This window comes from Gracilinanus agilis, chromosome 1 (assembly GCF_016433145.1).
Source record: "Gracilinanus agilis isolate LMUSP501 chromosome 1, AgileGrace, whole genome shotgun sequence".
Lineage (NCBI taxonomy): Eukaryota > Metazoa > Chordata > Mammalia > Didelphimorphia > Didelphidae > Gracilinanus > Gracilinanus agilis.
The window spans coordinates 183228244-183243818 of record NC_058130.1 but is presented as its reverse complement, the minus strand read 5'-3'; the positions used below and the strand labels follow the sequence as shown (position 1 = coordinate 183243818).

The 15575-nt window shown below is 33.7% G+C and overlaps 1 protein-coding gene across 1 annotated transcript in view; it reads left to right on the top strand.

Moving 5' to 3' along the window:
- Nucleotides 1–15575, top strand: part of SNX29 (sorting nexin 29) — a 714032-nt gene that overhangs the window by 640068 nt on the left and 58389 nt on the right. The window lies entirely within an intron of this gene.

Sequence of the window (15575 nt, the reverse complement as noted above, 5' to 3'; positions counted from 1 at the left end):
CAGACACAGTAGACACTTAAATGAACTTCTAAAATTTTAAAAACACAAGAAACATAGAGTATATTCATCATCTTAATGTTTTTATGTTACTATGAGTTTACTTTAGTTACATTTATCATTGAGTTTTCAAATAGCAAGAGTGCAATTAAAAATTGTACTTGATTTGCAAAATAAAATGGAACCATGAAGTATATATTTTTGCACATTTCAAGGGTATCATTGGGACTCTACAAAATTAATGATAAGAATTTCTTTTTCACAGATTGAATTGTTCTCCTACAAAAATGGCTCATGGGAGACCTTAACATAAAAGTATGACATTGCTTCCTTTCAGTACTCAAAAAATTAATAATTTCTTCGGGGTTAGTACTTCCTCCATGCTTTAGGAGATGGTCTTCATGAGTTGGTCTTCACCTCATGGCCAGCCTTTTGGTACACTTAGAGCTGGTGCTCACAGATTCTGTTGTCAGGTGGTTACTCAAGCCTTTCCTGCTTGATAAGATATTCAGGATATCAGGCTTTACTAGCTAATGCTACTTCTCACATGTATGGTAGTAATAGCTTGTGGCATAGCAGATAGAACACTGGACCTAAAATTGGGAAGGCCAAAGTTCAAATCCAACTTCAGATATTTACTTCATTTTACCTTGAGCCTTGGTTTCTTCATTTGTAAAATGGGAATAATCATAGCATCTACCTCTTAGGACTGTTGTGAGAATCAAATGAGATATTTTTAAATGCTTTATAAACTTCAAAGCACTATTTATTTTTACTAAAAATTAAATATTTATAATAATCATCATTATTATTAAACTTTTGTAGCTAGTATAGTATTTGCCAAGTCTTTCCTGCTATAAAAGTTATAACAGTAAGAGTTTAAGATCCTGAACTACACTCTTAAGTCCTAAGATTCATTGTACCTCTGAATCTTCTAAACTCTGAAAATCTTTTTGTCTTTCCTTAGGGATGGAGATAGAGACTGAACCTATGATTTCATTTGTATAGGGAACTCTCAGGCAAAGAACCATTCCACTAATGCTGGTTGGCCCTTTTTCTGCAGCTTTTAATCTCAGAGAGTTGTTTAAAGCACTGTGAGATGCTTATCCAGAGTCATGGGTCGTCAGATTGATTCTTTATCCACCAGATTATGCTACTTTCCAATCACTTATAATTGTAATAATTGTAACTAATTATTATCAAGATTTGCTGTTAATTAAAAGTCAAATTTAGCCTGTTGTACAACTAACAAAATTTTGATGAAATATGTTGTTGTCTTTTATATGGGGAGTCCTTATTCAATTGGAGACATTGGATAAGTTTGACATTTGATAAGTGCTTTTGTCACTCAAAAATTATTTGTTATATAAGTGCTTGATCTGTATGTTTCCCTATAGCCATATACTCAATACATAAAGTACTTCAGTAAAGGCACAAAATTAAAATGTGAATTACTTTTTAGGTAATCTGATTTTTTCCCTCTCCTCTTTATATTTTGGTTAAATCCACTCATGGAAACAATATTAGTAAGATTCTATCCTAGTATAAGAGCTAGGCCAATATAAAATATGTATCCAACCTTCTAAGATTAAAAAAAATTCTGGGAAACCCATAGGTTTTAATGTTTCTGGTTGAGCAACTCTAGTCATTTCTAGTGCGTTTACCAAACATTAGTCAGTTGAAATGTAAAAATTGTATGTTAATGTGAACATCTCTGCATGTTTTATAATTTCAGTTGCACTGGTTACCATTAACCAATGCTGGGGAGAAAACCTTTTGTGTCTAATTAATGTAGAGAACACAAGGTTCAATTTCATGGGCTTTTCAAAAAAAGAAATTCTGTGGGAGACTAGTGAATGACAAAATATTGATATTAGAATTTTGACTAAACATTAGTCCATATTCCAGTTGCTGAAATAAAGCAGCTTTTCCCTTGGCTTTACTTGCTCACCCAAGGCACAATGAATTTTTGGGGGAGGAGATGGAATTTACAGATGAAAATATTCATACTGAAATAATGAAGCTGGATTTGCATTCAGGTCCCTGGCATATCAGTGGCTTTCTGAATGCAGAAGTTTCCTGCCTGCAGGGATCTATATGCTCCTATAAGCAGCATTAGCTTTTAATTAGCCAGGGCTAAAAAGTTAGAAACAGGGGATTTCTCATTGCAGAAATCAGGTAGGATAAAAATCTTCCCTAAGAAAAATCACCTCCCAAAGACTTTATTATTATCGCAAATCTTGATAAATTCTCCCTAGTTTTTTTTTTTAGGTTATCGCAAGGTTATCCCTTTTTGTTAATGAGAAGAAAAATCTTTCATCGATAATGACCAAACACACCATATTAACTTAGCACATTATATAAAATTAAAGATTTAGTAGAATGAATCTTTCCATAAAAAAATCTTCATTCTGGTCTTTTCCATGTTAACAATAGTAATAACTCTTAATAAAAAATAAGATGGCAAAAATGTGTACTAGTCCCAATTACTCTGAATTCTACTTCTTTATGAGACAACCTTCATGTGAGGCCTTACCCTGAAATGCTGAGTAAACAGACAGAAGACCCTGAAGTGCTCCTTTATGCTGGGCATCATATGCTTTTAATTGTTTCTGTCTTTTTTTTTAATTAAAGAAATGGTGATTTGATACAATGAGGTTGCTGTCATAGAATAAAAGAAGTGTCAGATGTTTTGAAATTGCCTTAATGAAGAACTTATATTGTAAGAACTCATTTTAGTGGCACTGGACTACACATGGTAAAGGCTTGAGTGATTTGTTGCTCCATCATTTAGCAGGTTATTAAAATGTTTTTCAGCAAAGTAATTCATCCTTGGCAAATGCATCTCATGTTATGCTGTTCCTTGAGGGAAAAAAAAATTACAGGGGTGGAGGAAAGAATAATGTAGGTCACAGCACAAATTCCCAGCTGAATTTTTTAGCAGAAAACTAAGTTGATTTTTTTTTTCCACATCTACTGCCACATTCACTCTTTAGGTTGTTAAATATGTTTTACCAAGATGTTACTCAGCTGTACTGTACTCCCAGTGAGCTGTAGTTTAGCTAGAAATATAATGCGTACTATTCAGAACCATCGAAAGAGTTAAGTGATTGATTTGGGTGACAGTCTGACCTTGGTGTAGTCATTGCTACCTGCATTAGATGCAGAACTCAATACTCAGTCATGGGCCACACTATTTCTGTATCGGGGCTAAATCTTTACTATCTGATGGGTGGAGGCCTGGGGCTTGGAATTTGAGCATTTTTCTTTTAACCATTCTCCAATTATATTTTTATTTCTTTATCATTTTAATACAAAATTTCTCATAACTGGAGTTTAGAAATACTAATTTCCCCAACTCCCACACTTCCCTGGTTCTGCTAATGTTTTCCTCTGCATTGCTTGGATGGGAAGATTGATGATGGTTAACATTTCCCCCCAAAGTGTTTAGATTTGGTTGGTCCAGTAAAAGGATTATTTCACATAGTGTCTCAAACCAGGGGAATATGTGAGGAATAGCCAAACTAAAGCCCTTCCCAACACAAAAAATTCCACTGCTTCACCAGAGAGCTAGTTTCCTAGATTCTCTTTCATTTGCAGGAATCTCTGCCCTGCTGACAGCAAGATAACATGTTAAATGATATTTAATCATAAGGACTGTATTGTGACTATTTGGGGGATCCTAGTTTTGATGGGTATTAGAAAGTAGAATCTGGTAGAAATACAGAACAACAATAAATAAACTCTAGAACAGGTCTTAAAAAACAAGCTCCATACCTCATAGGAAATAATGCTAATTTTGATACAGATAAGTAAAAATATCTGCTCCTTTCCAATATTCATACCCTTTTCCTGTTCCCTTGGAGTTCTCAAAGTAATTAGTAATGTTTCCTCACTTTTAGTTTTTTCTTTCTATGAGTTTATTGATGAGGCAAGTTTAACTCAAGTCTCGGGAGTGATTATTCAGATAGTACTGAACTCTAAGGGAATTCTTAAAATGTGTAGTAATTTTAAGTCTTTACATTATCTACTGGTTGAGAAATACTCTCATTGAAAGTGTAACTTTTAAATAATTTTTATATAATTATAAACTTTTTTATAATTTTTGAAATACTAGGAAAACTGTCCATCAACTATTGATGCTATAACTTCTGTAGTTTGTTGAAAGAAATAGCAGTAATAATAATTAGTAGTAATGTTGTTTATATGGCACTTTAAGGTTTGCAAAGTATTTTGCAATTATTATCTCATTGGGAGGTGCTATTATTACCCTCATTTTACATTTGAAGACACTGAGCCCGTTAGAAAAGAAGTGATTTGCTTGGCGATCTTACAGCTATATTTACCACCTGATGTTGGATTTGAACTTAGGTCCTCCTGACTCTAGGTTTTGCACTATGTGCTACACCACTTACCTTCCTGACATGCAAAATGTTTGTTTAAACTCTAAAACAGAGGCACACCTGCTGATTTCCCTAGAAATACGCGTTGAACTCCTATGGCCCTTTTTCTGTACTATTCATTTGAGACACATACAGTCTTTTTTTGTTGTTGTTATTCATGCTCTTGTTATATGCATGTCTAATTTTTTTCAAATAGATTATTATTCCCAGAGGTCAGGGACTATACCTTTATATCACTTTGTATAGCTCTATAGTACCTATTATAATGACTTACATAGAACAAGACACATAATACTAATTATTAATTGGATACGTAAATCAGAACTTCTTCAGCATTCCACAGTCTAACAGGGACCATGGTCAAATTCTTTTTCTGTCCAGTAGAATCACATTTGGAAGCAATGTGGATTATTAATGGTGGGCCTGCAGATTCCAAATGAAATTAAATATGCTAGCCCAGGGTGTCAAGAGCAGAAGGAGGATTTAATCACAGGAATGCACTCTTCCTAAACATATGTGCTGTGATCATTACAAAGCTGCAAGCATCTGGCCCTGCCCTTTGGTCTGACCAGTGTCACAGTGAGAAGATAGTACCTTGGAAGATGATACAGCATTGCCTTGTGTTTTTGCATATCCTCATGAGGAAGTTAATAAAGCTACCCATCGTTTAACAAATGGTAGAAAGTGTAGACTATTTGGAAACCTTTACCAGCTTGAAGAACCTGAAAAATTAACACCTAATCCCAGAGTATCAAGAATAGCAAACCAAATTGGCTGAAGATTGACTGAGCAGGTGGCAAAGCCCAGCTGCTATGACAGTCAGGTTTAACCTTGTCAGTGGGGAAACTGCTGAGAACAAGTTATTGATGGCAGCAAAGGGGAAGCTGCAGCCTAACAAGCACCAAATAATTTGTCATGCATTTAAGTAGAAACTTGATAAGATATGCTGCTCTGCATAGAAACATGAATCAATAGTTCGAGTTGGATAGGAAATGTCTCTCAGAAGTAATTGCTTTTAAAAGGTTTGGCAGCTTGCTGAGGCCAAAGTGGATTGTTTACTGTTCTTTATAGGGATTATTCCATTGCAGAATGTTTCATTCATTCTGCTGATTAGCATTTCGTACAATTTGGGGCTTCTGTTCTAGAAGGTCAGAGGTGGTGCAGCTTGATTAACAGACAAACTGGCAATTGTGCTGCTGGTCCAATGAGCAATGACTCCATTAGGAAACCCATTACCCAACTGATATACACTGGAATTTGAGGGACTCCTCAAATTTTCATGTATTGTGTTGTTAGAGATCATTTAATGCAGTTTTCCTGTGGAGAGGAATTATGGAGTTTATAAAAGTTCTGTTGGCCAAAATCTTAACATGGTTCAGAAATGCTTATTGCCTTTCCAAAGAATAAGCGTGTTTCTGGTATTTCTCTTTATATTTTTCCCCTTTGGTCATTTATGATAGCCATTGAGAAAAGCCTAGTTATTCTGATACTAAAAACTAAAACTAAAAAAAAAATCTCCCTAAAACCTTTTTTGAAGCTGCTGACCAACATTTTATATAAAAAGCAAGCTGGCCTTAGAACTTAATTCATTTTTATTTAAGGAAGTTGGTCTAAGATATCAAAAGTTGAAAATAAAATATATACTTCCTTACCTGTCCTATTTAAGAAAAGCAAAAAATAAATCTGTCAGATTTAAATCTAGAAGGAATAATTATCAGAAGATGAGCTTATACCATCCTAGACATTCCTCTCATGTGCAGTGAATGTCCTTATATTCCTAGGCAGGGTCCTAGGTAATTGTAGGATTTGGTTCAATTTGGTTCTCAGTTTCTTTTTCTCAAGAATGCACCATCAGCTTTGTCACACACCTCATTTTGGTTGATCTTTCTACTCGCCTAGAGGTTTAACTACATTTTATCTATAGTGGTTTTGTGTTTTTTTAGTCTGGATTTTGTATGTTGCTATCCTAGGTCCTGCCCAAAGCTCTTTCACCACTAACATTCTTTTTTAAAATGTTCTCATAGAATGTTGGAGCTAGAGGGGACCTTAGAAATCATCTAACCCACCTTTTTTGCATTACAAAGCTCAGGAAACTGAAACCTAGTAATTGCAGAAAGACTGGAAAATGAATCTAAGCAAAGTTTGAAAGCTTCAGTATTTCAACAGGATTTGACTTGCTTTAGAAAAAGAGTCATAGGTATTTTGCCATATTATTTGTCATTTTAGCACAGAAAGGTTAAAACCTTTTAAATCAATTTCTCTATTGATAATGATAATTTAAAATATGTTCTACAAACCTTTATTGAGAACCTATTCTATGCAAGGCTCTTTGCCATGAAGGATACAACATAATTCTGGCCTTTGGGATACTACAGAATAGAGGAAAATTAAAGCATGCCTATATAACTGATCTGAGATATAATTTGGCCTGAACCATAAAAACGCTACCATGTTTTATGGAAATTCAAAGTATGTTTACCTATTCAGGATGACTAAAGGAAATAGAGTTAAATCAAACAGTTGTCTGGGAACTATACTTCAAAAGTATTATTTAGAAGGAAAAACAATGAATTTATGAATAAAAATAGGAATATAGTTTTATCTCTTTGAATTTTTATTCAGGGATATATCCTGTGATAGTGTATTCTACTAATTTAGGTAGAGAAACTGTTTCCTTGACAGGAAATAGGTCACTCCCTTAGTATTTTGTGCTGAGTTTATCTAATGACTTGTGTTTTGGGGGGACAGATTTCATTTTTTTTGTGTTAGAGGGGAAGACCCCGAAACTGCCAAATTGACTTCTGAATTCCTTGGAGTCACATCAGATGCTTGGATTGTAAAGACAAAGATGGAGAAATAAAAGAATCCAGTGGAAAGCTGTTTCAGGGATGGGGCAGGGAATGAATTTTAAGGAAAATTTGTAGAAGTTCCCAAAATATCTGGATATGATAGTTATTTCCTTTCCTTCAGGCAAGTGGAGCTTCGTGTGGAGCTCTGTGATATAAGCAGGCATTCCTCAGCCACTGATTCCTTGATGAAGATTGAGGTGGAGGCAAGTTACATTCAGAGCAGGCTCTGGGCAATTATTTTTTAGCTAGGTGGGTTAGGGCATTATCTGAAGAATACCATTTCTAGTTGCACTTAACCTGGGGGGTGATGTAATTCATCAATACATAAGATATATCTTTTATATTTTGCATTTGATTTGAAAATGATCTCATTTTGTATATGTGGAGTTAAAGGCTTGTGAAAAATAAGATTTAAAAATATTCAATTTTTTACCCAAGTTTGCAGAAAAACCCATGTTTTTTTGTTTGTAAAAGAAAAAATTAAATTTTCTTCATTTTCAGCAAGATCAAATCAAAGCATTCAGCAGACTTATTAACTTTTAAATAGAGAAATATAGTGCTTTAGATAAAAACCATAGTTACTATCACTAATACTTTTCCTCTGAAGGTTTCTTAGTAATTTCACAAACATTTCACTTATCTATCCTCCAGTGCTTTACCTTAAAATGAAGGGTTGTGCCGGCAGCTGGGTGGCTTAGTGGATTGAGAGCCAGGCCTAGAGGTGGGAGGTCCTAGGTTCAAATCTGGTTTCAAACACTTCCTAGCTGGGTGACCCTGGGCAAGTCACTTGACCTTCATTGCCTAGCCCTTACTGCTCTTTTGTCCTAGAATCATTCTAAGGCAGAAGGTAAGGGTTTAAAAATAAAATAAAATAAAATAAAATAAAATGATGAGTTGAGGAAATGTGGTGTAATGAGATTAACACATTTAAAGTCAGAGGTCCTCTCTCTCAACTCTGCATTTCCACTGCCTGTCCCCATGCCTAGAATGCTCTCCCTGCCCATCTCTGCTTCTTGTTTTCCTTGAGTTCCTCCTTGTCTCTGGTAAAATCTGATCTTCTGTCAGAAGCCTTTCCTAAGCTCCTTTAATGCTAGTGGATTTCCTCTGAGATTTCCACCTTTGTAGACATATATATGGTTTTAATATAGTTTATCTCATATATGTGTGTGTGTGTGTGTGTGTGTGTGTGTGTGTGTGTGTGTGTTTGTATGTTGACTCTTCCATTAGAACTTGACAGGGACTATATTTTGCCTTTTTTCTGTATCCCCAGTACTTTGCACTGTCCCTGACAAATAGTAAGCATCTAATAAGGGATTGCTTTCTCACTGTGTTCCCTGATCTTCAGGTTCTTTCTCTGCAAAATAAAAAGGTGTTCTATATGATCTTTAAATTTGCTTCTAGCTCTATATTTATGAAATATGTTTATGAAATAAATATAATGAAATAAAAGCCTATCAGACAGAACTTCTGATTGATTTGGAAAGAGGCGATACCAGTAACTATAGATTGCTGCATCCTTATAGGAATATTCATTTCCTTAGGTTTTTTTCACACTGTTTTTTATTTGTTTTTACTCTAAGCATAGCCCTAGACATAAGTCAACTTGAGCATGTATGTGTGTGTATAAATATTTATAATTGCACTGTCTTGCTTTATTTACAAAAGACCTAGAAATATGTTTTGTTGTCTTCCTTCAGAGTCAACCCTACAATACTCGGAGAAGCTGGCTGTAATGTATTTCTTTGTACAAGTAGCTTATGGCTTTGGTAGCCCAACCTTATACTTCTACTGATTCCAAAAATTACATTTGTATGTAGGAATTACATATACATTTCTAATAAGCCTTCTTAACAAGAGGGTTGCCTTAATACTTGCTAATACGCATCATCTATCATTAGAAATGTATTTTAGTCTATTTTTGGTAAGGCAACCTTATTGGTAAAATATTAACTATGACAAATTAATGTAGTGGTAAGGTTGCAGTAATATAAACTTTTATTTGGCCTGTCTTATAAATTTCCCAGGGTGCTTCTGTAGCTAACAATCTGCACTATTGTCATGAAAGCATTAGGGACCATATTTGGTCTTTGAAGATAAAATTCTCAGGACAGAATTGAGCATTTTAGTGTTCTACTTGGAGGATCCATGTCCATTTCCATTTCAGAAGGAAGCATTATTTAGTTCATTTCACCTCAACACACATTTACTTAGTACCTGCTAGGTATTGAGTAGTGTCCTAGGTTTTGGAAATAAAAAATATTTTTATGACATGGACACTACTTTTGAAGTGCTAACAGTCTAATGAGGGGAAAAGATAAATATGTGAATAATTATGGTAGGGGAAAAACATGGCAATACATTAGAAAGGTTCAGGCAGAATGTTTCAGAGAATTTTTAATAGGGAATAATCACTGGTGGCTATAATCACTCAAGCAGATTAAAAATATTAGGATATTAGATTTAGAAAGATAATCTAGTTATATCCATCATTTCATATGTAAAAGCAAAGTAAACCATATAAGTTTAATGCTTTTGCTCATTTTCAAACAGTTATTTTCTAGCAGATGGTGGATTAGAATCTAAACCTTTTGACTCTTAGAGTAATAGCAATATATGCTTCTGACAGATGCAGGCAAAAATGTTTTAAGAGTTTTTACTAGTCCCTCTTTTTTATTCTCTTTGCTTCCCTTTCCATGTCCTTATCTAAAGAAAAAGGGAAAGAAATATGAAAAACAGTATATACCTAAAACCTTCAACAAGCATCATATGCAATGGGGATAAATTAGAAGCCTTCCCAATAAGATCAGGAGTGAAACAAGGATGCCCGTTATCACCTCTATTATTCAACATAGTACTAGAAACACTAGCAGTAGCAATTAGAGAAGAAAAAGAAATTGAAGGTATCAAAATTGGCAACAAGGAGACTAAGCTATCACTCTTTGCAGATGATATGATGGTCTACTTAAAAAATCCTAGAGAATCAACTAAGAAGCTTGTAGAAATAATCAACAACTTTAGCAGAGTTGTAGGATACAAAATAAATGCACATAAATCATCAGCATTTCTATATATTTCCAACACATTAGAGCAGCAAGAAGTAGAAAGAGAAACACCATTTAAAATCACCCTAGACAATATAAATACTTGGGAATCTATCTACCAAAACAAACACAGCAATTATACGAAAACAACTACAAAACACTTTCCAAACAAATAAAACTAGATCTAAACAATTGGAAAAACATTGATTGCTTATGGGTAGGACGAGTTATAATAAAAATGACCATTCTACTCAAATTAATTTACCTATTTAGCCATACCTATCAAACTACCAAAAAACTTCTTTACTGAATTAGGAAAAACTATAACAAATTTCATTTGGAATAACAAAAGATCAAGAATATCAAGGGAAATAATGAAAAAAAATGTGAAGGAAGGTGGCCTAGCAGTACCAAATATTAAACTATACTATAAAGCAGCAGTCATCAAAACAATATGGTACTGGCTAAGAGACAGGAGGGAGGATCAGTGGAATAGACTTCGGGTAAGTGACATCAGCAAGACAATGTATGATAAACCCAAAGAGCCCAACTTTTGGGACATGAATCCACTATTTGACAAAAACTGCTGGGAAATTTGGAAAACAATATGGGAGAAATTAGGTTTAGATCAACATCTCACACCCTACACCAAGATAAATTCAGAATGGGTGAATGTCTTGAATATAAAGAGGGAAACTATAAATAAGTTAAGTGAACACAGAATAGTATACTTGTCAGATCTCTGGGAAAGGAAAGATTTTAAAACCAAGCAAGAGTTAGAGAAAATTACAAAATGTAAATTAAATGGTTTTGATTATATCAAACTAAAAAGCTTTTGTACAAACAAAAACAATGCAGCCAGAATCAGAAGGGAAACAACAAATTGGGGGAAAATCTTTATAACAAAAAACTCTGACAGGGGTCTAATTACTCAAATATACAAGGAGTTAATTGTATAAAAAATTAAGCCATTCCCCAATTGATAAATGGGCAAGAGTCATGAATAGGCAATTTTCAGATAAAGAAATCAAAAGTATCAATAAGCACATGAGAAAGTGTTCTAAATCTCTAATAATTAGAGAAATGCAAATCAAAACAACTCTGAGGTATCACCTCACACCTACCAGATTGGCTAAAATGAAAGAAGGGGAGAGTAATGAATGTTGGAGGGGATGTGGCAAAATTGGGACATTAATGCATTGCTGGTGGAGTTGTGAACTGATCCAACCATTCTGGCTGGCAATTTGGAACTATGTTCAAAGGGCTATAAAAGAATGCCTGCCCTTTGATCTAGTCATACCATTGTTGGGTTTGTACCCCAAAGAGATCATAGATAAACAGACTTGTATGAAAATATTTAGAGCCGTGCTTTGTGTGGTGGCAAAAAACTGGAAAATGAGGATATGTCCTTCAATTGGGGAATGGCTGAACAAGTTGTGGTATGTGCTGGTGATGGAATACTATTGTGCTCAAAGGAATAATAAACTGGAGGAATTCATGTGAACTGGAAAGACCTCCAGGAATTGATGCAGAGTGAAAGGAGCAGAGCCAGAAGAACATTGTACACAGAGACTGGTATACTATGGTAAAATCGAAAGTAATGGACTTCTGTACCAGCAGCAATGCAATGACACAGGACAGCTCTGAAGGATTTATGGTAAAGAACGCTACCCACATTCAGAGGAAGAACTGTAGGAGAGGAAACATAAGAAAAACAACTGATTGAACGCATGGGTTGAGGCGGACATGATTGGGGATGTAGACTCGAAACTACCACACCAATGCAACTAACAACAATATGGAAATAGGTCTTGAACAAGGACACAAGTAACAACCAGTGGAAATGTGCATCGGCCATGGGTGGGGGAATTGCGGGGGGTGAAGGGGAAAGTAGGAGCATGAATCATGTAACCGTGTTAAAAATGAATATTAATAAATGGTTCAAAAAGGGTTTGAGGAAAGGACAGATGGTGGTATCTATTAGCTGATTGTTGTGAAAAGAGATCAAGAATGAAATTTTGAAGACATAAACAGGAATTATTCCTGTTAGGAGGAAAGAAAGCAGAATTTCTCATGAAGATGGATAGATATGCACATGAAACTTATCAACAAAATCATGTTAAAAATAAATATGTATGGAAGATGGAAACAAGGCTGAGCAACTGAGACTATGTAGTACATATGTCATGTATTGACTATAGTAGCTTTAAAACCTAATTGAACCTTTTTGATGGCTCAACTATCAGACTCTTAAATGGGAAATCCAGATCCTATCTCAGGTTACAAGTTAGATTAAATTTATTTATATGGGATAGCAAATTCAGAAACTTAAATTTTGTATATTGAATAAATCAAATTTTTAAAAGAAATATTGAAAGGCACCACAGACAATAAAGTAATATCAATATTAAGCACATATGCACTGAAAAGCGTAGCATCCAGATTCTTAAAGGAAAAGTTAAATGAATTATAGGAGGAGATAAACTGTAAAACTCTACTAATGGGAGATGTTAATTTTCACCTCTTTGAACTATATAAAAGTAACCAAAAATCAAACAAGAAAAAGAGAGATGAATAGGTTTTTAGAAAAGTTAGATATGGTAGACCTTTGGAGAAAACTTAATGGGAACACAAAGGAGTATGCCTTTTTATCAGTTATCTATAACACCTTCACAAAAACTGACCATTTATTTAGGGCATAAAAACCTCACAACTGATTGCAGAAAAGCAGAAATGTTAAATACACCCCTTCCAGATCAAAATGCAATAAATCCACATTTATTAAAGGTCTATGAAAGCATATATTAAAAACTAATTAGAAATTAAATAATCTAATCCTAAAGAATAAGTCAAAGAACAAATCATAGAAACAATTTCATTAAAGAGAATGTCAACAATAAGACAACATTCAAAAATTTGTGGAATGCAGCCAAAACAGTACCTAAGGAAGAATTTATATCTCTAATCAAATAGATCAATAAAAGAGACACAGCAGATCAGTGATTTGGGCATGCAACTAAAAAAAATAAAACTAGGGAAAAAATTTTTAAATCTTCAATTAAGCACCAGAATGGAAAATCTGAAAATCAAAGGAGAGATTAATCAATTTGAAAGTAAAAAAATTGAACTAGTAAATAAAACTAAAAACTAGTTTTATTTTTAAAAAACAAATTGCTTAAAAAAAAGAAAGAAAAGCAAATTACTAGTCTCAGAAATGAAACGAGTCAGTACACCACCAATGAAGATGAAATCAAAGCAATTATTAGATTTTGCCCAATTATGTGACAGTAAACTTGAACAATCTAAGTGAAATAATTGAATATTTACAAGAATATAAACTGCCCATATTAGCAGCAGAAGAAATAGAACATTTAAATAACCTTGTGTTAGAAAAGGAAATTGAATCAGTGAACTTCTTAAGAAAAAATCCCGAGAACCAGATGGATTTACAAGGGAATTCTACCAGACATTTAAGAAACAATTAACCATAATACTACATAAGTTATTTGAAAAAAAAAAGTAAATTTAGAGTCTTTCCAGATTCCTCTTATGACACAAATATGGTTTTGATACCTAAACCAGGGAGAGCAAAGACAGAAAAAGAAATCTATAGATCAGTTTCCTTAATGAATATTGATGCAAAAATTCTAAATAAAATTCTAATAAGGATATTACAGCAATATATGCCAAAGATCATACATTATTACTGGATGGAATTTATACTAGGAATGCAGGACTGGTTCAATATTAGGAAAACTATCAGCATAATAGGCCATAGCAATAATCATATGATTATATCACTGGATGCAGAAATAGCTTTTGACAAAGTGCAATAACCATTCCAATTAAAAAAAAATAACAACTAGAAAGGGAGCAGCTAAGTGGCTCATTGTATAAAGAGCCAGGCCTGGAGATGGGAGTTTATGGGTGCAAATTTGGCTTCAGATACTTCCTGTCTGTGTGACTCTGGGCAAATCACCTAACCCCAGTTGCCTAGTCCTTACAACTCTTCTGCCTTGGAACAAATACTTAATATTGATTGTAAGACAGAAGGTAAAGGCTTTAAAAAATACATAAAAAGCATAGAAATTAATGGAGCCTTTCTTAAAATAGTAAGTACTATCAATCTAAAACCAAGAGTAAATATTATCAGTAAGAAGGATAAACTTGAAGCCTTCCCAGTAAGATCAGGGATGAAGAAAGGATGCCTGTTATCACTACTATTATTTAATATTTTATAGAAATGATAGCTATATCAATAAAACAAGCAAAAGAAGTTGAAGGAATAAAAATAAGCAGTAAGGAAATGAAACTTTTACTCTTTGCAGTGTTATTATGGTATACTTAGATAACCTAGAGAATCAACTAAAAAACTAGTTGAAATAATGAGCAACTTTAGCAAATGACAAGATATAAAATAAATTCACGTAAGTCATCAGCATTTCTATATAAAGCCAACAAAATGCAAGAACAAGTGATAGAAATATAAAACCCATTTAAAATATCTGCAGACAGTATAATATACTTGAAGTTTACTGTCAAGATAAACAAAGGATTACAAGAACACAATAAACAATTTAAACACAAATAAAGACAGATTTGAAGTATTAGAGAAATATTAATTGATAATGGGTAGACTGAGTCAATATAATAAAAATGATAATTGATTCACATATTCAGCACCATACCAATAAAACTACCAAGGAATTATTTTATAAAACTAGAAAAATTATGACAATTCAGCTGGAAGAACAAAAGATCAAGAATAACAAGAGAAACAGTGAAAAATGTAAGGAAGATGAACTAAACAGTACCAAATTTTAAGCTCTATTATAAAGTAATAATCATCAAAATAGTCTTACTGAAATGGTTGATTAGTAGAATAGATTAGGTACACAATACACAGTAGTAAATTATCATAGTAATCTATTATTTGGTATACCCAAAGATCCTACCTTTAAGGGTTAAGAATTCAGCATTTAGCAAAAATTACTTGGAAAACTGGAAAGCAGTTCAGCAGAAACTGGCATAGATCATCATCTCATGTCATTATACCAAAGGTAAAAATGGATAAATGATTTTAATATAATGGGTAAAATCACAAGTAAGTTAGGGAGTATGGGAAATGTACCTATAAGATCTATGGATAAGAGAAAAGTATATGACCAAACAAGAAATAGAGAGGATTATGAGAAGTAAAACTAATAATTTTGATATTTTTGTTCTGTCATTTTTCAGTCATGTCTGACTCTTCATGATTCTATTTGATGTTTTCTTGGCAAAGA